Source organism: Schistocerca nitens, unplaced genomic scaffold (genome assembly GCF_023898315.1).
Source record: "Schistocerca nitens isolate TAMUIC-IGC-003100 unplaced genomic scaffold, iqSchNite1.1 HiC_scaffold_255, whole genome shotgun sequence".
In the NCBI taxonomy this organism is placed as follows: domain Eukaryota; kingdom Metazoa; phylum Arthropoda; class Insecta; order Orthoptera; family Acrididae; genus Schistocerca; species Schistocerca nitens.
This window is the reverse complement of record NW_026045796.1, coordinates 1-20,632: the sequence shown is the minus strand read 5'-3', so window position 1 is coordinate 20,632 and position 20,632 is coordinate 1. Positions and strand designations below refer to the sequence as shown.

Genomic DNA, 20,632 nt, shown 5'->3' with positions numbered 1-20,632 from the left:
GCCTACCTCGAAATGCGCCTGCCAGGTACGATCACCTTCGGCCGCTGCCGACAGGCGGGAAGCCGACACAGCGCGGCGTCGGGGCGCTCGCTTGTGCGGTGGTGGTGTAATGGTCAGCATAGTTGCCTTCCAAGCAGTTGGTCCGGGTTCGATTCCCGGCCACCGCAACAGGCTTTTTAATGTCACGTATGAGTACTTTCGCCACGCGCCCTTAACTTAATGTTTTTTCCCCCCTCTTACTCGCTGCAGACCAGCCTATAGTGTGTCTCGACTTGTCTCGACTTGTCTCGACTTGTCTCGACTTGTCTCGACTTGTCTCGACTTGTCTCGACTTGTCTCGACTTGTCTCGACTTGTCTCGACTTGTCTCGACTTGTCTCGACTTTGCTCAGCTGACGCGAGAGCTGACGCTCTCCAATCGGCCTATATCAAAACGACAAGCACGAGAAACGACTGAGAGAGGTAAGGAGAGGCGGGGCGATGTACACACAGCACGCCCGTTCATTTCACGGTGGCGTCTCCCTGACCGAACCGGGCTGTAGCTCCGAAAACAAAGGAGAAAGAAAAATAGGAAGTAAAACTGCCAACAGTACCCTGTGTCCCCATGCGCTCTCCCGCCCAAGTACCGACAAGGGCCAAAGTTGTTACGCATCGGCAATCGGACATTTCCTTTCATCTTCTCTTTATCGGTTGAGAACCAGTGTATTCAACGTATTATGGCCATTGCCGAGTGAATGCTGTAGCGCTTCCCGACAAGTCGGGTTCGGATCCTCTGTCAACTTCCACGCAGGGTGATGATCTTTTGGTCATCACACTCGCCAGCTGAAATCGGCGCTGCCTTTTCGTGGTAGTAAAAGCGTTGTGGCCCGTGGGGGGATCGAACCCACGACCTTCGCGTTATTAGCACGACGCTCTAACCAACTGAGCTAACGGGCCTCGACAGTTGCGCTCGCTCAGCCCTACGCTGCAAACGTATGGCATGAAGCCGTACACCATTTCTATGGTCGTCGGATGTCTGCTTCCCTCGTCTATACTCTGCTGACGGTCACGAAACAGTAGATATATTGCGAGCAGGACAGGAAACGGCAGCTCGGACAGCTCAAACTTGTCACGATTCGTGTGGAAAAAGTTCCGTTCCGGTACCGGGAATCGAACCCGGGCCTCCTGGGTGAAAGCCAGGTATCCTAGCCACTAGACCACACCGGATGTGGGCGTTCCTGACGCGGATCGGACGGTCGCTTGTAGCATTTCGTGTCGTGTCCCGCGTCGGCGCCCTTCTCTCTTTGCGAGCGTCTTTGCGCATACTGACTGGCAAGGCGCGCACCTCAAACGTCTCAGAGCAATGTTTTTGGCTTCATGCTGTGCTAGGAGAAGAGGAAAAGGGAAGCTGTAAGTAGCAATAACAGGGAGTAAACATTTTCCCGCTGAAGCGTTGAAAACGTTGTGGATAACAAACAAGAAATAAGTTGGTGCCCTAGCAACAGCATCACCATCAGTCACAGAAAATTAAATGCCCCGGGTGAGGATCGAACTCACGACCTTAAGATTATGAGACTTACGCGCTGCCTACTGCGCTACCGAGGCACAGGTGAAGCGCTTGTCCTGGAAACTGGCTAAGTACCACACCCAATGTTAGACGTAAAGACACTGTACTTCCTGGATAACGTGTTCTGTTGCTACACGTGCATTGCCAGCCCAGTTGATTGCGGTGTTGCTGCAGCTTTTGCAAACGATAGGCAGCACTCCTTGTCGTTAACGTTCAGTGCCTCGGAGGCACCTGGACACAGCAACTTGTGAGGCCAGGCCGACGCTAGTCTGTAGAACACCATGCGAGCGTCCTAGTGGGGACCCGCGAGTGCTGCGTTCTCGGTTCTTCTCAAGGGAATCCAGCTATACATTCATGTGGATCGTGCATCTCAAGCGCGCAAGCCACACGGCAGCATTATCGTGGGAAAAGCAAAATGATGCATCGGCCGGGAATCGAACCCGGGCCGCCCGCGTGGCAGGCGAGCACTCTGCCACTGAACCACCGATGCTCGGGCCGGTAGTAACTGCACGCTGCTTCCCGAGCAGATGTCTCAAGGGAAAGTGGGACTGCCGTCAAGCGCCGTAGCATTCTGTCGAGAAGATGCTGCAGACGCTGAATCCTGCACTGTACTGCTTAAAAATGCCGCCAGAACGCGGTCCTCTGCGTACTCTTGCGTCGCCGGCGCCGACTCTTGCCAAGGATGCGAAATGTGCGCGGATACGCTGTCCGAACGCGCCTGGATGTGCTCCCCTAGCCTACCTCGAAATGCGCCTGCCAGGTACGATCACCTTCGGCCGCTGCCGACAGGCGGGAAGCCGACACAGCGCGGCGTCGGGGCGCTCGCTTGTGCGGTGGTGGTGTAATGGTCAGCATAGTTGCCTTCCAAGCAGTTGGTCCGGGTTCGATTCCCGGCCACCGCAACAGGCTTTTTAATGTCACGTATGAGTACTTTCGCCACGCGCCCTTAACTTAATGTTTTTTCCCCCTCTTACTCGCTGCAGACCAGCCTATAGTGTGTCTCGACTTGTCTCGACTTGTCTCGACTTGTCTCGACTTGTCTCGACTTGTCTCGACTTGTCTCGACTTGTCTCGACTTGTCTCGACTTGTCTCGACTTTGCTCAGCTGACGCGAGAGCTGACGCTCTCCAATCGGCCTATATCAAAACGACAAGCACGAGAAACAACTGAGAGAGGTAAGGAGAGGCGGGGCGATGTACACACAGCACGCCCGTTCATTTCACGGTGGCGTCTCCCTGACCGAATCGGGCTGTAGCTCCGAAAACAAAGGAGAAAGAAAAATAGGAAGTAAAACTGCCAACAGTACCCTGTGTCCCCATGCGCTCTCCCGCCCAAGTACCGACAAGGGCCAAAGCTGTTACGCATCGGCAATCGGACATTTCCTTTCATCTTCTCTTTATCGGTTGAGAACCAGTGTATTCAACATATTATGGCCATTGCCGAGTGAATGCTGTAGCGCTTCCCGACAAGTCGGGTTCGGATCCTCTGTCAACTTCCACGCAGGGTGATGATGTTTTGGTCATCACACTCGCCAGCTGAAATCGGCGCTGCCTTTTCGTGGTAGTAAAAGCGTTGTGGCCCGTGGGGGGATCGAACCCACGACCTTCGCGTTATTAGCACGACGCTCTAACCAACTGAGCTAACGGGCCTCGACAGTTGCGCTCGCTCAGCCCTACGCTGCAAACGTATGGCATGAAGCCGTACACCATTTCTATGGTCGTCGGATGTCTGCTTCCCTCGTCTATACTCTGCTGACGGTCACGAAACAGTAGATATATTGCGAGCAGGACGGGAAACGGCAGCTCGGACAGCTCAAACTTGTCACGATTCGTGTGGAAAAAGTTCCGTTCCGGTACCGGGAATCGAACCCGGGCCTCCTGGGTGAAAGCCAGGTATCCTAGCCACTAGACCACACCGGATGTGGGCGTTCCTGACGCGGATCGGACGGTCGCTTGTAGCATTTCGTGTCGTGTCCCGCGTCGGCGCCCTTCTCTCTTTGCGAGCGTCTTTGCGCATACTGACTGGCAAGGCGCGCACCTCAAACGTCTCAGAGCAATGTTTTTGGCTTCATGCTGTGCTAGGAGAAGAGGAAAAGGGAAGCTGTAAGTAGCAATAACAGGGAGTAAACATTTTCCCGCTGAAGCGTTGAAAACGTTGTGGATAACAAACAAGAAATAAGTTGGTGCCCTAGCAACAGCATCACCATCAGTCACAGAAAATTAAATGCCCCGGGTGAGGATCGAACTCACGACCTTAAGATTATGAGACTTACGCGCTGCCTACTGCGCTACCGAGGCACAGGTGAAGCGCTTGTCCTGGAAACTGGCTAAGTACCACACCCAATGTTAGACGTAAAGACACTGTACTTCCTGGATAACGTGTTCTGTTGCTACACGTGCATTGCCAGCCCAGTTGATTGCGGTGTTGCTGCAGCTTTTGCAAACGATAGGCAGCACTCCTTGTCGTTAACGTTCAGTGCCTCGGAGGCACCTGGACACAGCAACTTGTGAGGCCAGGCCGACGCTAGTCTGTAGAACACCATGCGAGCGTCCTAGTGGGGACCCGCGAGTGCTGCGTTCTCGGTTCTTCTCAAGGGAATCCAGCTATACATTCATGTGGATCGTGCATCTCAAGCGCGCAAGCCACACGGCAGCATTATCGTGGGAAAAGCAAAATGATGCATCGGCCGGGAATCGAACCCGGGCCGCCCGCGTGGCAGGCGAGCACTCTGCCACTGAACCACCGATGCTCGGGCCGGTAGTAACTGCACGCTGCTTCCCGAGCAGATGTCTCAAGGGAAAGTGGGACTGCCGTCAAGCGCCGTAGCATTCTGTCGAGAAGATGCTGCAGACGCTGAATCCTGCACTGTACTGCTTAAAAATGCCGCCAGAACGCGGTCCTCTGCGTACTCTTGCGTCGCCGGCGCCGACTCTTGCCAAGGATGCGAAATGTGCGCGGATACGCTGTCCGAACGCGCCTGGATGTGCTCCCCTAGCCTACCTCGAAATGCGCCTGCCAGGTACGATCACCTTCGGCCGCTGCCGACAGGCGGGAAGCCGACACAGCGCGGCGTCGGGGCGCTCGCTTGTGCGGTGGTGGTGTAATGGTCAGCATAGTTGTCTTCCAAGCAGTTGGTCCGGGTTCGATTCCCGGCCACCGCAACAGGCTTTTTAATGTCACGTATGAGTACTTTCGCCACGCGCCCTTAACTTAATGTTTTTTCCCCCTCTTACTCGCTGCAGACCAGCCTATAGTGTGTCTCGACTTGTCTCGACTTGTCTCGACTTGTCTCGACTTGTCTCGACTTGTCTCGACTTGTCTCGACTTGTCTCGACTTGTCTCGACTTGTCTCGACTTGTCTCGACTTGTCTCGACTTTGCTCAGCTGACGCGAGAGCTGACGCTCTCCAATCGGCCTATATCAAAACGACAAGCACGAGAAACGACTGAGAGAGGTAAGGAGAGGCGGGGCGATGTACACACAGCACGCCCGTTCATTTCACGGTGGCGTCTCCCTGACCGAACCGGGCTGTAGCTCCGAAAACAAAGGAGAAAGAAAAATAGGAAGTAAAACTGCCAACAGTACCCTGTGTCCCCATGCGCTCTCCCGCCCAAGTACCGACAAGGGCCAAAGTTGTTACGCATCGGCAATCGGACATTTCCTTTCATCTTCTCTTTATCGGTTGAGAACCAGTGTATTCAACGTATTATGGCCATTGCCGAGTGAATGCTGTAGCGCTTCCCGACAAGTCGGGTTCGGATCCTCTGTCAACTTCCACGCAGGGTGATGATCTTTTGGTCATCACACTCGCCAGCTGAAATCGGCGCTGCCTTTTCGTGGTAGTAAAAGCGTTGTGGCCCGTGGGGGGATCGAACCCACGACCTTCGCGTTATTAGCACGACGCTCTAACCAACTGAGCTAACGGGCCTCGACAGTTGCGCTCGCTCAGCCCTACGCTGCAAACGTATGGCATGAAGCCGTACACCATTTCTATGGTCGTCGGATGTCTGCTTCCCTCGTCTATACTCTGCTGACGGTCACGAAACAGTAGATATATTGCGAGCAGGACAGGAAACGGCAGCTCGGACAGCTCAAACTTGTCACGATTCGTGTGGAAAAAGTTCCGTTCCGGTACCGGGAATCGAACCCGGGCCTCCTGGGTGAAAGCCAGGTATCCTAGCCACTAGACCACACCGGATGTGGGCGTTCCTGACGCGGATCGGACGGTCGCTTGTAGCATTTCGTGTCGTGTCCCGCGTCGGCGCCCTTCTCTCTTTGCGAGCGTCTTTGCGCATACTGACTGGCAAGGCGCGCACCTCAAACGTCTCAGAGCAATGTTTTTGGCTTCATGCTGTGCTAGGAGAAGAGGAAAAGGGAAGCTGTAAGTAGCAATAACAGGGAGTAAACATTTTCCCGCTGAAGCGTTGAAAACGTTGTGGATAACAAACAAGAAATAAGTTGGTGCCCTAGCAACAGCATCACCATCAGTCACAGAAAATTAAATGCCCCGGGTGAGGATCGAACTCACGACCTTAAGATTATGAGACTTACGCGCTGCCTACTGCGCTACCGAGGCACAGGTGAAGCGCTTGTCCTGGAAACTGGCTAAGTACCACACCCAATGTTAGACGTAAAGACACTGTACTTCCTGGATAACGTGTTCTGTTGCTACACGTGCATTGCCAGCCCAGTTGATTGCGGTGTTGCTGCAGCTTTTGCAAACGATAGGCAGCACTCCTTGTCGTTAACGTTCAGTGCCTCGGAGGCACCTGGACACAGCAACTTGTGAGGCCAGGCCGACGCTAGTCTGTAGAACACCATGCGAGCGTCCTAGTGGGGACCCGCGAGTGCTGCGTTCTCGGTTCTTCTCAAGGGAATCCAGCTATACATTCATGTGGATCGTGCATCTCAAGCGCGCAAGCCACACGGCAGCATTATCGTGGGAAAAGCAAAATGATGCATCGGCCGGGAATCGAACCCGGGCCGCCCGCGTGGCAGGCGAGCACTCTGCCACTGAACCACCGATGCTCGGGCCGGTAGCAACTGCACGCTGCTTCCCGAGCAGATGTCTCAAGGGAAAGTGGGACTGCCGTCAAGCGCCGTAGCATTCTGTCGAGAAGATGCTGCAGACGCTGAATCCTGCACTGTACTGCTTAAAAATGCCGCCAGAACGCGGTCCTCTGCGTACTCTTGCGTCGCCGGCGCCGACTCTTGCCAAGGATGCGAAATGTGCGCGGATACGCTGTCCGAACGCGCCTGGATGTGCTCCCCTAGCCTACCTCGAAATGCGCCTGCCAGGTACGATCACCTTCGGCCGCTGCCGACAGGCGGGAAGCCGACACAGCGCGGCGTCGGGGCGCTCGCTTGTGCGGTGGTGGTGTAATGGTCAGCATAGTTGCCTTCCAAGCAGTTGGTCCGGGTTCGATTCCCGGCCACCGCAACAGGCTTTTTAATGTCACGTATGAGTACTTTCGCCACGCGCCCTTAACTTAATGTTTTTTCCCCCTCTTACTCGCTGCAGACCAGCCTATAGTGTGTCTCGACTGTCTCGACTTGTCTCGACTTTGCTCAGCTGACGCGAGAGCTGACGCTCTCCAATCGGCCTATATCAAAACGACAAGCACGAGAAACGACTGAGAGAGGTAAGGAGAGGCGAGGCGATGTACACACAGCACGCCCGTTCATTTCACGGTGGCGTCTCCCTGACCGAATCGGGCTGTAGCTCCGAAAACAAAGGAGAAAGAAAAATAGGAAGTAAAACTGCCAACAGTACCCTGTGTCCCCATGCGCTCTCCCGCCCAAGTACCGACAAGGGCCAAAGTTGTTACGCATCGGCAATCGGACATTTCCTTTCATCTTCTCTTTATCGGTTGAGAACCAGTGTATTCAACATATTATGGCCATTGCCGAGTGAATGCTGTAGCGCTTCCCGACAAGTCGGGTTCGGATCCTCTGTCAACTTCCACGCAGGGTGATGATGTTTTGGTCATCACACTCGCCAGCTGAAATCGGCGCTGCCTTTTCGTGGTAGTAAAAGCGTTGTGGCCCGTGGGGGGATCGAACCCACGACCTTCGCGTTATTAGCACGACGCTCTAACCAACTGAGCTAACGGGCCTCGACAGTTGCACTCGCTCAGCCCTACGCTGCAAACGTATGGCATGAAGCCGTACACCATTTCTATGGTCGTCGGATGTCTGCTTCCCTCGTCTATACTCTGCTGACGGTCACGAAACAGTAGATATATTGCGAGCAGGACGGGAAACGGCAGCTCGGACAGCTCAAACTTGTCACGATTCGTGTGGAAAAAGTTCCGTTCCGGTACCGGGAATCGAACCCGGGCCTCCTGGGTGAAAGCCAGGTATCCTAGCCACTAGACCACACCGGATGCGGGCGTTCCTGCGGCGGATCGGACGGTCGCTTGTAGCATTTCGTGTCGTGTCCCGCGTCGGCGCCCTTCTCTCTTTGCGAGCGTCTTTGCGCATACTGACTGGCAAGGCGCGCACCTCAAACGTCTCAGAGCAATGTTTTTGGCTTCATGCTGTGCTAGGAGAAGAGGAAAAGGGAAGCTGTAAGTAGCAATAACAGGGAGTAAACATTTTCCCGCTGAAGCGTTGAAAACGTTGTGGATAAAAAACAAGAAATAAGTTGGTGCCCTAGCAACAGCATCACCATCAGTCACAGAAAATTAAATGCCCCGGGTGAGGATCGAACTCACGACCTTAAGATTATGAGACTTACGCGCTGCCTACTGCGCTACCGAGGCACAGGTGAAGCGCTTGTCCTGGAAACTGGGTAAGTACCACACCCAATGTTAGACGTAAAGACACTGTACTTCCTGGATAACGTGTTCTGTTGCTACACGTGCATTGCCAGCCCAGTTGATTGCGGTGTTGCTGCAGATTTGCAAACGATAGGCAGCACTCCTTGTCGTTAACGTTCAGTGCCTCGGAGGCACCTGGACACAGCAACTTGCGAGGCCAGGCCGACGCTAGTCTGTAGAACACCATGCGAGCGTCCTAGTGGGGACCCGCGAGTGCTGCGTTCTCGGTTCTTCTCAAGGGAATCCTGCTATACATTCATGTGGATCGTGCATCTCAAGCGCGCAAGCCACACGGCAGCATTATCGTGGGAAAAGCAAAATGATGCATCGGCCGGGAATCGAACCCGGGCCGCCCGCGTGGCAGGCGAGCATTCTACCACTGAACCACCGATGCTCGGGCCGGTAGTAACTGCACGCTGCTTCCCGAGCAGATGTCTCAAGGGAAAGTGGGACTGCCGTCAAGCGCCGTAGCATTCTGTCGAGAAGATGCTGCAGACGCTGAATCCTGCACTGTACTGCTTAAAAATGCCGCCAGAACGCGGTCCTCTGCGTACTCTTGCGTCGCCGGCGCCGACTCTTGCCAAGGATGCGAAATGTGCGCGGATACGCTGTCCGAACGCGCCTGGATGTGCTCCCCTAGCCTACCTCGAAATGCGCCTGCCAGGTACGATCACCTTCGGCCGCTGCCGACAGGCGGGAAGCCGACACAGCGCGGCGTCGGGGCGCTCGCTTGTGCGGTGGTGGTGTAATGGTCAGCATAGTTGCCTTCCAAGCAGTTGGTCCGGGTTCGATTCCCGGCCACCGCAACAGGCTTTTTAATGTCACGTATGAGTACTTTCGCCACGCGCCCTTAACTTAATGTTTTTTCCCCCTCTTACTCGCTGCAGACCAGCCTATAGTGTGTCTCGACTGTCTCGACTTGTCTCGACTTTGCTCAGCTGACGCGAGAGCTGACGCTCTCCAATCGGCCTATATCAAAACGACAAGCACGAGAAACGACTGAGAGAGGTAAGGAGAGGCGAGGCGATGTACACACAGCACGCCCGTTCATTTCACGGTGGCGTCTCCCTGACCGAATCGGGCTGTAGCTCCGAAAACAAAGGAGAAAGAAAAATAGGAAGTAAAACTGCCAACAGTACCCTGTGTCCCCATGCGCTCTCCCGCCCAAGTACCGACAAGGGCCAAAGTTGTTACGCATCGGCAATCGGACATTTCCTTTCATCTTCTCTTTATCGGTTGAGAACCAGTGTATTCAACATATTATGGCCATTGCCGAGTGAATGCTGTAGCGCTTCCCGACAAGTCGGGTTCGGATCCTCTGTCAACTTCCACGCAGGGTGATGATGTTTTGGTCATCACACTCGCCAGCTGAAATCGGCGCTGCCTTTTCGTGGTAGTAAAAGCGTTGTGGCCCGTGGGGGGATCGAACCCACGACCTTCGCGTTATTAGCACGACGCTCTAACCAACTGAGCTAACGGGCCTCGACAGTTGCGCTCGCTCAGCCCTACGCTGCAAACGTATGGCATGAAGCCGTACACCATTTCTATGGTCGTCGGATGTCTGCTTCCCTCGTCTATACTCTGCTGACGGTCACGAAACAGTAGATATATTGCGAGCAGGACGGGAAACGGCAGCTCGGACAGCTCAAACTTGTCACGATTCGTGTGGAAAAAGTTCCGTTCCGGTACCGGGAATCGAACCCGGGCCTCCTGGGTGAAAGCCAGGTATCCTAGCCACTAGACCACACCGGATGTGGGCGTTCCTGACGCGGATCGGACGGTCGCTTGTAGCATTTCGTGTCGTGTCCCGCGTCGGCGCCCTTCTCTCTTTGCGAGCGTCTTTGCGCATACTGACTGGCAAGGCGCGCACCTCAAACGTCTCAGAGCAATGTTTTTGGCTTCATGCTGTGCTAGGAGAAGAGGAAAAGGGAAGCTGTAAGTAGCAATAACAGGGAGTAAACATTTTCCCGCTGAAGCGTTGAAAACGTTGTGGATAACAAACAAGAAATAAGTTGGTGCCCTAGCAACAGCATCACCATCAGTCACAGAAAATTAAATGCCCCGGGTGAGGATCGAACTCACGACCTTAAGATTATGAGACTTACGCGCTGCCTACTGCGCTACCGAGGCACAGGTGAAGCGCTTGTCCTGGAAACTGGCTAAGTACCACACCCAATGTTAGACGTAAAGACACTGTACTTCCTGGATAACGTGTTCTGTTGCTACACGTGCATTGCCAGCCCAGTTGATTGCGGTGTTGCTGCAGATTTGCAAACGATAGGCAGCACTCCTTGTCGTTAACGTTCAGTGCCTCGGAGGCACCTGGACACAGCAACTTGCGAGGCCAGGCCGACGCTAGTCTGTAGAACACCATGCGAGCGTCCTAGTGGGGACCCGCGAGTGCTGCGTTCTCGGTTCTTCTCAAGGGAATCCTGCTATACATTCATGTGGATCGTGCATCTCAAGCGCGCAAGCCACACGGCAGCATTATCGTGGGAAAAGCAAAATGATGCATCGGCCGGGAATCGAACCCGGGCCGCCCGCGTGGCAGGCGAGCATTCTACCACTGAACCACCGATGCTCGGGCCGGTAGTAACTGCACGCTGCTTCCCGAGCAGATGTCTCAAGGGAAAGTGGGACTGCCGTCAAGCGCCGTAGCATTCTGTCGAGAAGATGCTGCAGACGCTGAATCCTGCACTGTACTGCTTAAAAATGCCGCCAGAACGCGGTCCTCTGCGTACTCTTGCGTCGCCGGCGCCGACTCTTGCCAAGGATGCGAAATGTGCGCGGATACGCTGTCCGAACGCGCCTGGATGTGCTCCCCTAGCCTACCTCGAAATGCGCCTGCCAGGTACGATCACCTTCGGCCGCTGCCGACAGGCGGGAAGCCGACACAGCGCGGCGTCGGGGCGCTCGCTTGTGCGGTGGTGGTGTAATGGTCAGCATAGTTGCCTTCCAAGCAGTTGGTCCGGGTTCGATTCCCGGCCACCGCAACAGGCTTTTTAATGTCACGTATGAGTACTTTCGCCACGCGCCCTTAACTTAATGTTTTTTCCCCCTCTTACTCGCTGCAGACCAGCCTATAGTGTGTCTCGACTGTCTCGACTTGTCTCGACTTTGCTCAGCTGACGCGAGAGCTGACGCTCTCCAATCGGCCTATATCAAAACGACAAGCACGAGAAACGACTGAGAGAGGTAAGGAGAGGCGAGGCGATGTACACACAGCACGCCCGTTCATTTCACGGTGGCGTCTCCCTGACCGAATCGGGCTGTAGCTCCGAAAACAAAGGAGAAAGAAAAATAGGAAGTAAAACTGCCAACAGTACCCTGTGTCCCCATGCGCTCTCCCGCCCAAGTACCGACAAGGGCCAAAGTTGTTACGCATCGGCAATCGGACATTTCCTTTCATCTTCTCTTTATCGGTTGAGAACCAGTGTATTCAACATATTATGGCCATTGCCGAGTGAATGCTGTAGCGCTTCCCGACAAGTCGGGTTCGGATCCTCTGTCAACTTCCACGCAGGGTGATGATGTTTTGGTCATCACACTCGCCAGCTGAAATCGGCGCTGCCTTTTCGTGGTAGTAAAAGCGTTGTGGCCCGTGGGGGGATCGAACCCACGACCTTCGCGTTATTAGCACGACGCTCTAACCAACTGAGCTAACGGGCCTCGACAGTTGCACTCGCTCAGCCCTACGCTGCAAACGTATGGCATGAAGCCGTACACCATTTCTATGGTCGTCGGATGTCTGCTTCCCTCGTCTATACTCTGCTGACGGTCACGAAACAGTAGATATATTGCGAGCAGGACGGGAAACGGCAGCTCGGACAGCTCAAACTTGTCACGATTCGTGTGGAAAAAGTTCCGTTCCGGTACCGGGAATCGAACCCGGGCCTCCTGGGTGAAAGCCAGGTATCCTAGCCACTAGACCACACCGGATGTGGGCGTTCCTGACGCGGATCGGACGGTCGCTTGTAGCATTTCGTGTCGTGTCCCGCGTCGGCGCCCTTCTCTCTTTGCGAGCGTCTTTGCGCATACTGACTGGCAAGGCGCGCACCTCAAACGTCTCAGAGCAATGTTTTTGGCTTCATGCTGTGCTAGGAGAAGAGGAAAAGGGAAGCTGTAAGTAGCAATAACAGGGAGTAAACATTTTCCCGCTGAAGCGTTGAAAACGTTGTGGATAACAAACAAGAAATAAGTTGGTGCCCTAGCAACAGCATCACCATCAGTCACAGAAAATTAAATGCCCCGGGTGAGGATCGAACTCACGACCTTAAGATTATGAGACTTACGCGCTGCCTACTGCGCTACCGAGGCACAGGTGAAGCGCTTGTCCTGGAAACTGGCTAAGTACCACACCCAATGTTAGACGTAAAGACACTGTACTTCCTGGATAACGTGTTCTGTTGCTACACGTGCATTGCCAGCCCAGTTGATTGCGGTGTTGCTGCAGCTTTTGCAAACGATAGGCAGCACTCCTTGTCGTTAACGTTCAGTGCCTCGGAGGCACCTGGACACAGCAACTTGTGAGGCCAGGCCGACGCTAGTCTGTAGAACACCATGCGAGCGTCCTAGTGGGGACCCGCGAGTGCTGCGTTCTCGGTTCTTCTCAAGGGAATCCAGCTATACATTCATGTGGATCGTGCATCTCAAGCGCGCAAGCCACACGGCAGCATTATCGTGGGAAAAGCAAAATGATGCATCGGCCGGGAATCGAACCCGGGCCGCCCGCGTGGCAGGCGAGCACTCTGCCACTGAACCACCGATGCTCGGGCCGGTAGTAACTGCACGCTGCTTCCCGAGCAGATGTCTCAAGGGAAAGTGGGACTGCCGTCAAGCGCCGTAGCATTCTGTCGAGAAGATGCTGCAGACGCTGAATCCTGCACTGTACTGCTTAAAAATGCCGCCAGAACGCGGTCCTCTGCGTACTCTTGCGTCGCCGGCGCCGACTCTTGCCAAGGATGCGAAATGTGCGCGGATACGCTGTCCGAACGCGCCTGGATGTGCTCCCCTAGCCTACCTCGAAATGCGCCTGCCAGGTACGATCACCTTCGGCCGCTGCCGACAGGCGGGAAGCCGACACAGCGCGGCGTCGGGGCGCTCGCTTGTGCGGTGGTGGTGTAATGGTCAGCATAGTTGCCTTCCAAGCAGTTGGTCCGGGTTCGATTCCCGGCCACCGCAACAGGCTTTTTAATGTCACGTATGAGTACTTTCGCCACGCGCCCTTAACTTAATGTTTTTTCCCCCTCTTACTCGCTGCAGACCAGCCTATAGTGTGTCTCGACTGTCTCGACTTGTCTCGACTTTGCTCAGCTGACGCGAGAGCTGACGCTCTCCAATCGGCCTATATCAAAACGACAAGCACGAGAAACGACTGAGAGAGGTAAGGAGAGGCGAGGCGATGTACACACAGCACGCCCGTTCATTTCACGGTGGCGTCTCCCTGACCGAATCGGGCTGTAGCTCCGAAAACAAAGGAGAAAGAAAAATAGGAAGTAAAACTGCCAACAGTACCCTGTGTCCCCATGCGCTCTCCCGCCCAAGTACCGACAAGGGCCAAAGTTGTTACGCATCGGCAATCGGACATTTCCTTTCATCTTCTCTTTATCGGTTGAGAACCAGTGTATTCAACATATTATGGCCATTGCCGAGTGAATGCTGTAGCGCTTCCCGACAAGTCGGGTTCGGATCCTCTGTCAACTTCCACGCAGGGTGATGATGTTTTGGTCATCACACTCGCCAGCTGAAATCGGCGCTGCCTTTTCGTGGTAGTAAAAGCGTTGTGGCCCGTGGGGGGATCGAACCCACGACCTTCGCGTTATTAGCACGACGCTCTAACCAACTGAGCTAACGGGCCTCGACAGTTGCGCTCGCTCAGCCCTACGCTGCAAACGTATGGCATGAAGCCGTACACCATTTCTATGGTCGTCGGATGTCTGCTTCCCTCGTCTATACTCTGCTGACGGTCACGAAACAGTAGATATATTGCGAGCAGGACGGGAAACGGCAGCTCGGACAGCTCAAACTTGTCACGATTCGTGTGGAAAAAGTTCCGTTCCGGTACCGGGAATCGAACCCGGGCCTCCTGGGTGAAAGCCAGGTATCCTAGCCACTAGACCACACCGGATGTGGGCGTTCCTGACGCGGATCGGACGGTCGCTTGTAGCATTTCGTGTCGTGTCCCGCGTCGGCGCCCTTCTCTCTTTGCGAGCGTCTTTGCGCATACTGACTGGCAAGGCGCGCACCTCAAACGTCTCAGAGCAATGTTTTTGGCTTCATGCTGTGCTAGGAGAAGAGGAAAAGGGAAGCTGTAAGTAGCAATAACAGGGAGTAAACATTTTCCCGCTGAAGCGTTGAAAACGTTGTGGATAACAAACAAGAAATAAGTTGGTGCCCTAGCAACAGCATCACCATCAGTCACAGAAAATTAAATGCCCCGGGTGAGGATCGAACTCACGACCTTAAGATTATGAGACTTACGCGCTGCCTACTGCGCTACCGAGGCACAGGTGAAGCGCTTGTCCTGGAAACTGGCTAAGTACCACACCCAATGTTAGACGTAAAGACACTGTACTTCCTGGATAACGTGTTCTGTTGCTACACGTGCATTGCCAGCCCAGTTGATTGCGGTGTTGCTGCAGCTTTTGCAAACGATAGGCAGCACTCCTTGTCGTTAACGTTCAGTGCCTCGGAGGCACCTGGACACAGCAACTTGTGAGGCCAGGCCGACGCTAGTCTGTAGAACACCATGCGAGCGTCCTAGTGGGGACCCGCGAGTGCTGCGTTCTCGGTTCTTCTCAAGGGAATCCAGCTATACATTCATGTGGATCGTGCATCTCAAGCGCGCAAGCCACACGGCAGCATTATCGTGGGAAAAGCAAAATGATGCATCGGCCGGGAATCGAACCCGGGCCGCCCGCGTGGCAGGCGAGCACTCTGCCACTGAACCACCGATGCTCGGGCCGGTAGTAACTGCACGCTGCTTCCCGAGCAGATGTCTCAAGGGAAAGTGGGACTGCCGTCAAGCGCCGTAGCATTCTGTCGAGAAGATGCTGCAGACGCTGAATCCTGCACTGTACTGCTTAAAAATGCCGCCAGAACGCGGTCCTCTGCGTACTCTTGCGTCGCCGGCGCCGACTCTTGCCAAGGATGCGAAATGTGCGCGGATACGCTGTCCGAACGCGCCTGGATGTGCTCCCCTAGCCTACCTCGAAATGCGCCTGCCAGGTACGATCACCTTCGGCCGCTGCCGACAGGCGGGAAGCCGACACAGCGCGGCGTCGGGGCGCTCGCTTGTGCGGTGGTGGTGTAATGGTCAGCATAGTTGCCTTCCAAGCAGTTGGTCCGGGTTCGATTCCCGGCCACCGCAACAGGCTTTTTAATGTCACGTATGAGTACTTTCGCCACGCGCCCTTAACTTAATGTTTTTTCCCCCTCTTACTCGCTGCAGACCAGCCTATAGTGTGTCTCGACTGTCTCGACTTGTCTCGACTTTGCTCAGCTGACGCGAGAGCTGACGCTCTCCAATCGGCCTATATCAAAACGACAAGCACGAGAAACGACTGAGAGAGGTAAGGAGAGGCGAGGCGATGTACACACAGCACGCCCGTTCATTTCACGGTGGCGTCTCCCTGACCGAATCGGGCTGTAGCTCCGAAAACAAAGGAGAAAGAAAAATAGGAAGTAAAACTGCCAACAGTACCCTGTGTCCCCATGCGCTCTCCCGCCCAAGTACCGACAAGGGCCAAAGTTGTTACGCATCGGCAATCGGACATTTCCTTTCATCTTCTCTTTATCGGTTGAGAACCAGTGTATTCAACATATTATGGCCATTGCCGAGTGAATGCTGTAGCGCTTCCCGACAAGTCGGGTTCGGATCCTCTGTCAACTTCCACGCAGGGTGATGATGTTTTGGTCATCACACTCGCCAGCTGAAATCGGCGCTGCCTTTTCGTGGTAGTAAAAGCGTTGTGGCCCGTGGGGGGATCGAACCCACGACCTTCGCGTTATTAGCACGACGCTCTAACCAACTGAGCTAACGGGCCTCGACAGTTGCACTCGCTCAGCCCTACGCTGCAAACGTATGGCATGAAGCCGTACACCATTTCTATGGTCGTCGGATGTCTGCTTCCCTCGTCTATACTCTGCTGACGGTCACGAAACAGTAGATATATTGCGAGCAGGACGGGAAACGGCAGCTCGGACAGCTCAAACTTGTCACGATTCGTGTGGAAAAAGTTCCGTTCCGGTACCGGAATCGAACCCGGGCCTCCTGGGTGAAAGCCAGGTATCCTAGCCACTAGACCACACCGGATGCGGGCGTTCCTGCGGCGGATCGGACGGTCGCTTGTAGCATTTCGTGTCGTGTCCCGCGTCGGCGCCCTTCTCTCTTTGCGAGCGTCTTTGCGCATACTGACTGGCAAGGCGCGCACCTCAAACGTCTCAGAGCAATGTTTTTGGCTTCATGCTGTGCTAGGAGAAGAGGAAAAGGGAAGCTGTAAGTAGCAATAACAGGGAGTAAACATTTTCCCGCTGAAGCGTTGAAAACGTTGTGGATAAAAAACAAGAAATAAGTTGGTGCCCTAGCAACAGCATCACCATCAGTCACAGAAAATTAAATGCCCCGGGTGAGGATCGAACTCACGACCTTAAGATTATGAGACTTACGCGCTGCCTACTGCGCTACCGAGGCACAGGTGAAGCGCTTGTCCTGGAAACTGGGTAAGTACCACACCCAATGTTAGACGTAAAGACACTGTACTTCCTGGATAACGTGTTCTGTTGCTACACGTGCATTGCCAGCCCAGTTGATTGCGGTGTTGCTGCAGATTTGCAAACGATAGGCAGCACTCCTTGTCGTTAACGTTCAGTGCCTCGGAGGCACCTGGACACAGCAACTTGCGAGGCCAGGCCGACGCTAGTCTGTAGAACACCATGCGAGCGTCCTAGTGGGGACCCGCGAGTGCTGCGTTCTCGGTTCTTCTCAAGGGAATCCTGCTATACATTCATGTGGATCGTGCATCTCAAGCGCGCAAGCCACACGGCAGCATTATCGTGGGAAAAGCAAAATGATGCATCGGCCGGGAATCGAACCCGGGCCGCCCGCGTGGCAGGCGAGCATTCTACCACTGAACCACCGATGCTCGGGCCGGTAGTAACTGCACGCTGCTTCCCGAGCAGATGTCTCAAGGGAAAGTGGGACTGCCGTCAAGCGCCGTAGCATTCTGTCGAGAAGATGCTGCAGACGCTGAATCCTGCACTGTACTGCTTAAAAATGCCGCCAGAACGCGGTCCTCTGCGTACTCTTGCGTCGCCGGCGCCGACTCTTGCCAAGGATGCGAAATGTGCGCGGATACGCTGTCCGAACGCGCCTGGATGTGCTCCCCTAGCCTACCTCGAAATGCGCCTGCCAGGTACGATCACCTTCGGCCGCTGCCGACAGGCGGGAAGCCGACACAGCGCGGCGTCGGGGCGCTCGCTTGTGCGGTGGTGGTGTAATGGTCAGCATAGTTGCCTTCCAAGCAGTTGGTCCGGGTTCGATTCCCGGCCACCGCAACAGGCCTTTTAATGTCACGTATGAGTACTTTCGCCACGCGCCCTTAACTTAATGTTTTTTCCCCCTCTTACTCGCTGCAGACCAGCCTATAGTGTGTCTCGACTGTCTCGACTTGTCTCGACTTTGCTCAGCTGACGCGAGAGCTGACGCTCTCCAATCGGCCTATATCAAAACGACAAGCACGAGAAACGACTGAGAGAGGTAAGGAGAGGCGAGGCGATGTACACACAGCACGCCCGTTCATTTCACGGTGGCGTCTCCCTGACCGAATCGGGCTGTAGCTCCGAAAACAAAGGAGAAAGAAAAATAGGAAGTAAAACTGCCAACAGTACCCTGTGTCCCCATGCGCTCTCCCGCCCAAGTACCGACAAGGGCCAAAGTTGTTACGCATCGGCAATCGGACATTTCCTTTCATCTTCTCTTTATCGGTTGAGAACCAGTGTATTCAACATATTATGGCCATTGCCGAGTGAATGCTGTAGCGCTTCCCGACAAGTCGGGTTCGGATCCTCTGTCAACTTCCACGCAGGGTGATGATGTTTTGGTCATCACACTCGCCAGCTGAAATCGGCGCTGCCTTTTCGTGGTAGTAAAAGCGTTGTGGCCCGTGGGGGGATCGAACCCACGACCTTCGCGTTATTAGCACGACGCTCTAACCAACTGAGCTAACGGGCCTCGACAGTTGCGCTCGCTCAGCCCTACGCTGCAAACGTATGGCATGAAGCCGTACACCATTTCTATGGTCGTCGGATGTCTGCTTCCCTCGTCTATACTCTGCTGACGGTCACGAAACAGTAGATATATTGCGAGCAGGACGGGAAACGGCAGCTCGGACAGCTCAAACTTGTCACGATTCGTGTGGAAAAAGTTCCGTTCCGGTACCGGGAATCGAACCCGGGCCTCCTGGGTGAAAGCCAGGTATCCTAGCCACTAGACCACACCGGATGTGGGCGTTCCTGACGCGGATCGGACGGTCGCTTGTAGCATTTCGTGTCGTGTCCCGCGTCGGCGCCCTTCTCTCTTTGCGAGCGTCTTTGCGCATACTGACTGGCAAGGCGCGCACCTCAAACGTCTCAGAGCAATGTTTTTGGCTTCATGCTGTGCTAGGAGAAGAGGAAAAGGGAAGCTGTAAGTAGCAATAACAGGGAGTAAACATTTTCCCGCTGAAGCGTTGAAAACGTTGTGGATAACAAACAAGAAATAAGTTGGTGCCCTAGCAACAGCATCACCATCAGTCACAGAAAATTAAATGCCCCGGGTGAGGATCGAACTCACGACCTTAAGATTATGAGACTTACGCGCTGCCTACTGCGCTACCGAGGCACAGGTGAAGCGCTTGTCCTGGAAACTGGCTAAGTACCACACCCAATGTTAGACGTAAAGACACTGTACTTCCTGGATAACGTGTTCTGTTGCTACACGTGCATTGCCAGCCCAGTTGATTGCGGTGTTGCTGCAGCTTTTGCAAACGATAGGCAGCACTCCTTGTCGTTAACGTTCAGTGCCTCGGAGGCACCTGGACACAGCAACTTGTGAGGCCAGGCCGACGCTAGTCTGTAGAACACCATGCGAGCGTCCTAGTGGGGACCCGCGAGTGCTGCGTTCTCGGTTCTTCTCAAGGGAATCCAGCTATACATTCATGTGGATCGTGCATCTCAAGCGCGCAAGCCACACGGCAGCATTATCGTGGGAAAAGCAAAATGATGCATCGGCCGGGAATCGAACCCGGGCCGCCCGCGTGGCAGGCGAGCACTCTGCCACTGAACCACCGATGCTCGGGCCGGTAGTAACTGCACGCTGCTTCCCGAGCAGATGTCTCAAGGGAAAGTGGGACTGCCGTCAAGCGCCGTAGCATTCTGTCGAGAAGATGCTGCAGACGCTGAATCCTGCACTGTACTGCTTAAAAATGCCGCCAGAACGCGGTCCTCTGCGTACTCTTGCGTCGCCGGCGCCGACTCTTGCCAAGGATGCGAAATGTGCGCGGATACGCTGTCCGAACGCGCCTGGATGTGCTCCCCTAGCCTACCTCGAAATGCGCCTGCCAGGTACGATCACCTTCGGCCGCTGCCGACAGGCGGGAAGCCGACACAGCGCGGCGTCGGGGCGCTCGCTTGTGCGGTGGTGGTGTAATGGTCAGCATAGTTGCCTTCCAAGCAGTTGGTCCGGGTTCGATTCCCGGCCACCGCAACAGGCTTTTTAATGTCACGTATGAGTACTTTCGCCACGCGCCCTTAACTTAATGTTTTTCCCCCTCTTACTCGCTGCAGACCAGCCTATAGTGTGTCTCGACTGTCTCGACTTGTCTCGACTTTGCTCAGCTGACGCGAGAGCTGACGCTCTCCAATCGGCCTATATCAAAACGACAAGCACGAGAAACGACTGAGAGAGGTAAGGAGAGGCGAGGCGATGTACACACAGCACGCCCGTTCATTTCACGGTGGCGTCTCCCTGACCGAATCGGGCTGTAGCTCCGAAAACAAAGGAGAAAGAAAAATAGGAAGTAAAACTGCCAACAGTACCCTGTGTCCCCATGCGCTCTCCCGCCCAAGTACCGACAAGGGCCAAAGTTGTTACGCATCGGCAATCGGACATTTCCTTTCATCTTCTCTTTATCGGTTGAGAACCAGTGTATTCAACATATTATGGCCATTGCCGAGTGAATGCTGTAGCGCTTCCCGACAAGTCGGGTTCGGATCCTCTGTCAACTTCC

The 20,632-nt window shown here is 54.6% G+C and overlaps 46 non-coding genes across 46 annotated transcripts; 10 read left to right on the top strand and 36 right to left on the bottom strand.

The window, feature by feature from the left end:
* The first annotated feature begins 95 nt into the window (after positions 1–95).
* Positions 96–167, top strand: Trnag-ucc (transfer RNA glycine (anticodon UCC)). Its single transcript has one exon. It is a non-coding gene; the product is annotated as a tRNA-Gly (tRNA).
* A 694-nt stretch (positions 168–861) lies between these two features.
* Trnai-aau (transfer RNA isoleucine (anticodon AAU)) lies at positions 862–935 on the bottom strand. The gene has a single exon. It is a non-coding gene; the product is annotated as a tRNA-Ile (tRNA).
* Positions 936–1,133: 198 nt separating this feature from the next.
* Trnae-uuc (transfer RNA glutamic acid (anticodon UUC)) lies at positions 1,134–1,205 on the bottom strand. Its single transcript has one exon. It is a non-coding gene; the product is annotated as a tRNA-Glu (tRNA).
* A 305-nt stretch (positions 1,206–1,510) lies between these two features.
* Trnam-cau (transfer RNA methionine (anticodon CAU)) lies at positions 1,511–1,583 on the bottom strand. Its single transcript has one exon. It is a non-coding gene; the product is annotated as a tRNA-Met (tRNA).
* Positions 1,584–1,964: 381 nt separating this feature from the next.
* On the bottom strand, positions 1,965–2,035 carry Trnag-gcc (transfer RNA glycine (anticodon GCC)). The gene has a single exon. It is a non-coding gene; the product is annotated as a tRNA-Gly (tRNA).
* Positions 2,036–2,375: 340 nt separating this feature from the next.
* Positions 2,376–2,447, top strand: Trnag-ucc (transfer RNA glycine (anticodon UCC)). The gene has a single exon. It is a non-coding gene; the product is annotated as a tRNA-Gly (tRNA).
* A 673-nt stretch (positions 2,448–3,120) lies between these two features.
* On the bottom strand, positions 3,121–3,194 carry Trnai-aau (transfer RNA isoleucine (anticodon AAU)). The gene has a single exon. It is a non-coding gene; the product is annotated as a tRNA-Ile (tRNA).
* Positions 3,195–3,392: 198 nt separating this feature from the next.
* Trnae-uuc (transfer RNA glutamic acid (anticodon UUC)) lies at positions 3,393–3,464 on the bottom strand. Its single transcript has one exon. It is a non-coding gene; the product is annotated as a tRNA-Glu (tRNA).
* A 305-nt stretch (positions 3,465–3,769) lies between these two features.
* Trnam-cau (transfer RNA methionine (anticodon CAU)) lies at positions 3,770–3,842 on the bottom strand. The gene has a single exon. It is a non-coding gene; the product is annotated as a tRNA-Met (tRNA).
* A 381-nt stretch (positions 3,843–4,223) lies between these two features.
* On the bottom strand, positions 4,224–4,294 carry Trnag-gcc (transfer RNA glycine (anticodon GCC)). The gene has a single exon. It is a non-coding gene; the product is annotated as a tRNA-Gly (tRNA).
* Positions 4,295–4,634: 340 nt separating this feature from the next.
* Trnag-ucc (transfer RNA glycine (anticodon UCC)) lies at positions 4,635–4,706 on the top strand. The gene has a single exon. It is a non-coding gene; the product is annotated as a tRNA-Gly (tRNA).
* Positions 4,707–5,399: 693 nt separating this feature from the next.
* On the bottom strand, positions 5,400–5,473 carry Trnai-aau (transfer RNA isoleucine (anticodon AAU)). Its single transcript has one exon. It is a non-coding gene; the product is annotated as a tRNA-Ile (tRNA).
* Positions 5,474–5,671: 198 nt separating this feature from the next.
* On the bottom strand, positions 5,672–5,743 carry Trnae-uuc (transfer RNA glutamic acid (anticodon UUC)). The gene has a single exon. It is a non-coding gene; the product is annotated as a tRNA-Glu (tRNA).
* A 305-nt stretch (positions 5,744–6,048) lies between these two features.
* On the bottom strand, positions 6,049–6,121 carry Trnam-cau (transfer RNA methionine (anticodon CAU)). The gene has a single exon. It is a non-coding gene; the product is annotated as a tRNA-Met (tRNA).
* A 381-nt stretch (positions 6,122–6,502) lies between these two features.
* Trnag-gcc (transfer RNA glycine (anticodon GCC)) lies at positions 6,503–6,573 on the bottom strand. The gene has a single exon. It is a non-coding gene; the product is annotated as a tRNA-Gly (tRNA).
* A 340-nt stretch (positions 6,574–6,913) lies between these two features.
* Positions 6,914–6,985, top strand: Trnag-ucc (transfer RNA glycine (anticodon UCC)). The gene has a single exon. It is a non-coding gene; the product is annotated as a tRNA-Gly (tRNA).
* Positions 6,986–7,587: 602 nt separating this feature from the next.
* Trnai-aau (transfer RNA isoleucine (anticodon AAU)) lies at positions 7,588–7,661 on the bottom strand. Its single transcript has one exon. It is a non-coding gene; the product is annotated as a tRNA-Ile (tRNA).
* A 198-nt stretch (positions 7,662–7,859) lies between these two features.
* On the bottom strand, positions 7,860–7,931 carry Trnae-uuc (transfer RNA glutamic acid (anticodon UUC)). The gene has a single exon. It is a non-coding gene; the product is annotated as a tRNA-Glu (tRNA).
* Positions 7,932–8,236: 305 nt separating this feature from the next.
* On the bottom strand, positions 8,237–8,309 carry Trnam-cau (transfer RNA methionine (anticodon CAU)). The gene has a single exon. It is a non-coding gene; the product is annotated as a tRNA-Met (tRNA).
* A 380-nt stretch (positions 8,310–8,689) lies between these two features.
* On the bottom strand, positions 8,690–8,760 carry Trnag-gcc (transfer RNA glycine (anticodon GCC)). The gene has a single exon. It is a non-coding gene; the product is annotated as a tRNA-Gly (tRNA).
* A 340-nt stretch (positions 8,761–9,100) lies between these two features.
* Positions 9,101–9,172, top strand: Trnag-ucc (transfer RNA glycine (anticodon UCC)). Its single transcript has one exon. It is a non-coding gene; the product is annotated as a tRNA-Gly (tRNA).
* A 602-nt stretch (positions 9,173–9,774) lies between these two features.
* Positions 9,775–9,848, bottom strand: Trnai-aau (transfer RNA isoleucine (anticodon AAU)). Its single transcript has one exon. It is a non-coding gene; the product is annotated as a tRNA-Ile (tRNA).
* A 198-nt stretch (positions 9,849–10,046) lies between these two features.
* Positions 10,047–10,118, bottom strand: Trnae-uuc (transfer RNA glutamic acid (anticodon UUC)). Its single transcript has one exon. It is a non-coding gene; the product is annotated as a tRNA-Glu (tRNA).
* A 305-nt stretch (positions 10,119–10,423) lies between these two features.
* Trnam-cau (transfer RNA methionine (anticodon CAU)) lies at positions 10,424–10,496 on the bottom strand. Its single transcript has one exon. It is a non-coding gene; the product is annotated as a tRNA-Met (tRNA).
* Positions 10,497–10,876: 380 nt separating this feature from the next.
* Trnag-gcc (transfer RNA glycine (anticodon GCC)) lies at positions 10,877–10,947 on the bottom strand. Its single transcript has one exon. It is a non-coding gene; the product is annotated as a tRNA-Gly (tRNA).
* A 340-nt stretch (positions 10,948–11,287) lies between these two features.
* Trnag-ucc (transfer RNA glycine (anticodon UCC)) lies at positions 11,288–11,359 on the top strand. Its single transcript has one exon. It is a non-coding gene; the product is annotated as a tRNA-Gly (tRNA).
* Positions 11,360–11,961: 602 nt separating this feature from the next.
* On the bottom strand, positions 11,962–12,035 carry Trnai-aau (transfer RNA isoleucine (anticodon AAU)). Its single transcript has one exon. It is a non-coding gene; the product is annotated as a tRNA-Ile (tRNA).
* Positions 12,036–12,233: 198 nt separating this feature from the next.
* On the bottom strand, positions 12,234–12,305 carry Trnae-uuc (transfer RNA glutamic acid (anticodon UUC)). Its single transcript has one exon. It is a non-coding gene; the product is annotated as a tRNA-Glu (tRNA).
* Positions 12,306–12,610: 305 nt separating this feature from the next.
* On the bottom strand, positions 12,611–12,683 carry Trnam-cau (transfer RNA methionine (anticodon CAU)). Its single transcript has one exon. It is a non-coding gene; the product is annotated as a tRNA-Met (tRNA).
* Positions 12,684–13,064: 381 nt separating this feature from the next.
* Positions 13,065–13,135, bottom strand: Trnag-gcc (transfer RNA glycine (anticodon GCC)). The gene has a single exon. It is a non-coding gene; the product is annotated as a tRNA-Gly (tRNA).
* A 340-nt stretch (positions 13,136–13,475) lies between these two features.
* On the top strand, positions 13,476–13,547 carry Trnag-ucc (transfer RNA glycine (anticodon UCC)). The gene has a single exon. It is a non-coding gene; the product is annotated as a tRNA-Gly (tRNA).
* Positions 13,548–14,149: 602 nt separating this feature from the next.
* On the bottom strand, positions 14,150–14,223 carry Trnai-aau (transfer RNA isoleucine (anticodon AAU)). Its single transcript has one exon. It is a non-coding gene; the product is annotated as a tRNA-Ile (tRNA).
* Positions 14,224–14,421: 198 nt separating this feature from the next.
* Trnae-uuc (transfer RNA glutamic acid (anticodon UUC)) lies at positions 14,422–14,493 on the bottom strand. The gene has a single exon. It is a non-coding gene; the product is annotated as a tRNA-Glu (tRNA).
* Positions 14,494–14,798: 305 nt separating this feature from the next.
* Positions 14,799–14,871, bottom strand: Trnam-cau (transfer RNA methionine (anticodon CAU)). Its single transcript has one exon. It is a non-coding gene; the product is annotated as a tRNA-Met (tRNA).
* A 381-nt stretch (positions 14,872–15,252) lies between these two features.
* Trnag-gcc (transfer RNA glycine (anticodon GCC)) lies at positions 15,253–15,323 on the bottom strand. Its single transcript has one exon. It is a non-coding gene; the product is annotated as a tRNA-Gly (tRNA).
* A 340-nt stretch (positions 15,324–15,663) lies between these two features.
* Trnag-ucc (transfer RNA glycine (anticodon UCC)) lies at positions 15,664–15,735 on the top strand. Its single transcript has one exon. It is a non-coding gene; the product is annotated as a tRNA-Gly (tRNA).
* A 602-nt stretch (positions 15,736–16,337) lies between these two features.
* Positions 16,338–16,411, bottom strand: Trnai-aau (transfer RNA isoleucine (anticodon AAU)). Its single transcript has one exon. It is a non-coding gene; the product is annotated as a tRNA-Ile (tRNA).
* A 198-nt stretch (positions 16,412–16,609) lies between these two features.
* On the bottom strand, positions 16,610–16,680 carry Trnae-uuc (transfer RNA glutamic acid (anticodon UUC)). The gene has a single exon. It is a non-coding gene; the product is annotated as a tRNA-Glu (tRNA).
* A 305-nt stretch (positions 16,681–16,985) lies between these two features.
* On the bottom strand, positions 16,986–17,058 carry Trnam-cau (transfer RNA methionine (anticodon CAU)). Its single transcript has one exon. It is a non-coding gene; the product is annotated as a tRNA-Met (tRNA).
* A 380-nt stretch (positions 17,059–17,438) lies between these two features.
* On the bottom strand, positions 17,439–17,509 carry Trnag-gcc (transfer RNA glycine (anticodon GCC)). Its single transcript has one exon. It is a non-coding gene; the product is annotated as a tRNA-Gly (tRNA).
* A 340-nt stretch (positions 17,510–17,849) lies between these two features.
* Positions 17,850–17,921, top strand: Trnag-ucc (transfer RNA glycine (anticodon UCC)). The gene has a single exon. It is a non-coding gene; the product is annotated as a tRNA-Gly (tRNA).
* A 602-nt stretch (positions 17,922–18,523) lies between these two features.
* On the bottom strand, positions 18,524–18,597 carry Trnai-aau (transfer RNA isoleucine (anticodon AAU)). The gene has a single exon. It is a non-coding gene; the product is annotated as a tRNA-Ile (tRNA).
* Positions 18,598–18,795: 198 nt separating this feature from the next.
* Trnae-uuc (transfer RNA glutamic acid (anticodon UUC)) lies at positions 18,796–18,867 on the bottom strand. Its single transcript has one exon. It is a non-coding gene; the product is annotated as a tRNA-Glu (tRNA).
* A 305-nt stretch (positions 18,868–19,172) lies between these two features.
* Positions 19,173–19,245, bottom strand: Trnam-cau (transfer RNA methionine (anticodon CAU)). Its single transcript has one exon. It is a non-coding gene; the product is annotated as a tRNA-Met (tRNA).
* A 381-nt stretch (positions 19,246–19,626) lies between these two features.
* Trnag-gcc (transfer RNA glycine (anticodon GCC)) lies at positions 19,627–19,697 on the bottom strand. The gene has a single exon. It is a non-coding gene; the product is annotated as a tRNA-Gly (tRNA).
* Positions 19,698–20,037: 340 nt separating this feature from the next.
* Positions 20,038–20,109, top strand: Trnag-ucc (transfer RNA glycine (anticodon UCC)). Its single transcript has one exon. It is a non-coding gene; the product is annotated as a tRNA-Gly (tRNA).
* The last annotated feature ends 523 nt before the right edge of the window (positions 20,110–20,632 follow it).